At 26.1% G+C, this 2,395-nt stretch overlaps 1 long non-coding RNA gene across 1 annotated transcript; it reads left to right on the forward strand.

The window, feature by feature from the left end:
- The first annotated feature begins 206 nt into the window (after positions 1-206).
- Positions 207-2,175, forward strand: LOC110694923. The gene is made up of 3 exons (XR_002505986.1): positions 207-648; positions 751-869; positions 1,874-2,175. It is a non-coding gene; the product is annotated as an uncharacterized LOC110694923 (long non-coding RNA).
- Positions 2,176-2,395: the final 220 nt, after the last annotated feature.

Consider the following 2,395-nt stretch of genomic DNA (forward strand, 5'->3'; position numbering starts at 1 on the left):
AATAAAAATTACATTTATAAAAAAATACAATCAGCAATATATGTCAACAAAAAAAAAACCCAACGTTAATATATGAATTTTTTATATTTTGTTACATTGATATTTTCTACTAATTAAGTTGGGAACAATATATTACTAACAAAAATATCTTTAAATTTTAGTTTTTAATTAAAAGATTTTTTTATTAATTTTTTTTACAAAAATATCTTTTAATTAATGTGTTGACAACTTCATAATTTAGAAACAAAATTATTTAAAAAATAAACTACCCACATTAATTCATTAAACATACGGTTACCAACAACCCCTAAATATTTGCCCCTTTCTATGTGTGCACTACCTACAATTATCCACTTTATTTTCATTAAAATTTATTTTTATTATTCTTTTAAAAAAAATAAATACCCACTATTTTTTTTAGCAAAAAAATACCCACTATTTTAGTTATACGTTTCTATTTTCTTTTTTTTCCTTATACAATTCTGCCATTATTTTTTGTTAGCATATCCAGTTTTCTTCCTACATTATTATCTTCAATTATCACTTAATTGTTCAGTAATATACAGACATCTTCAGTCTCACAAAAAAAATATATAAAAAAATCATGTACTTATGAACCGTACTATCAGTTGTCATGCCTTCAGCCAAGTAATCATCTTTTCATTCAAGTTGTCTTCTATTTTTCCTTAAAAATAATAGTTGTCTATTTCGTAATGATTCATAATGATATTATATCGGTTGAATTTGCAGGGATTTGATTGTTTGACTATGGTAAACATCAAAAATTCTACTCTATCCGTACTGAAGTAGCTAGGATTACTAATTCACGAACACTTTATTCATACACAAGTGACATTATCCTCACAAAGGTAAATCATCTACTGTTATTCTACGTTTATGGCTTCACATTCAACTATAAATTAATTTCGATCAAATCATCCTTAAAATAAATATTATAAATTTTGATCAAATAATGATGGGACTAAATTCGCTCTTAATGTTTGAAACTTTATCTCCTTAGTTGATTGACGATGATGATTGTATAGGGAAAAAAGTGTCAGTTATCTCCATAGTTCAACAACTAGCTTCGTATGATTTTTTTTCCTATACACCATAGTTACATCATTTGTTTAGTATAATAAAATCAAATATGTTGAATAGTTATTTGATTGGTATAAATCAATTTGGTTGAATAATTTTCAATCTTTGTCGCTTTTTTCTAAAGAAAATTGAGGTTGTTGTTATATAGATAAAAATTTCAGAAAGCTAAGGTTTATTAAATATAATTACTCTTATTTCTTTTATGACAAGTATGCACATATAATATATAGACAATTTAGATTTTTAAAGCTATCAATCTATCTGCCGAGTAACTTTAATTTGATTTTGTTGGAGTTGCTCTATGTAGAGCACTTATCGCTTTATTTGATTTTTAAGATATTGTGCTTGATCTTTGATCATTTGATAGCTACTCACATATTCTAAGAGCTTTAATTCCAAGATATTTGTGTAGTAGTAGTAGCTTGAGTGATTAACTATGTTGCTTTATATTTTATGCTATCAAATTGTGAAATTGAATATGTGGCCTATAATGAATTAATGATCAATATAAATCATTTGCATTAGTCCAATTGATTTAAAGTTTGTAAATTAGATATTACATGAATATGTAATTTACAAGATAGAGTAGCAACTGCAATGGACTAAATAAATGGAGTAGTAGCTAACTATGCATGCAACACTTCGTACATATAAATCTATCATTTTAATGTTATTTTGTTTTACTACAATTTTCTATAATATCCACCTTTTTCTGTAGCATTTAGACATTGTAACTTAAATATATATATTTTTTCATTTTTAATTTCTCTAGGTATGGAAAATCATAGGTCATCTATGTCATACTATCGAAGACTAGCATGGGAAATGATGACCGCTAAACAACTTAAACAAGAAGCTATTGCCCGAAATGCTCGAAGGCGGTCTACTTATAATTTAAGGAGAAATGCTCGACAACAAGACCGTGCTTCTACTCTATTGGATATTACTAATCAAGACATCACAACTAACACATACACTACTTCAAATCATGCTTCAAGATGCACACGTGATGAGTGACATTTACGTCACTCTTAAGGAGTAGTTTTAGAGTCTTTTTCGTGTTTATTTTCCCTTATTTTCCTTTTATTCTCTTGTTCTCTCTTTAATAAAGTTTCTAGTTTATTTTGGTAATTTTGGAGTGTTTTAGTTTATTTTCTTTATTTAATTGGTTTCTAGTTTATTTTCGTATTTTATTTGCTTTCAATTTATTTTATTTCGTTCCTTTTATGTGTTACTTCCATAGTTTAATAACCTTTATGTTTATTTTGTTATTTTATTTTATTTTATTTACTTG

This window comes from Chenopodium quinoa, unplaced genomic scaffold, assembly GCF_001683475.1.
Source record: "Chenopodium quinoa cultivar QQ74 unplaced genomic scaffold, ASM168347v1, whole genome shotgun sequence".
NCBI lineage: Eukaryota > Viridiplantae > Streptophyta > Magnoliopsida > Caryophyllales > Amaranthaceae > Chenopodium > Chenopodium quinoa.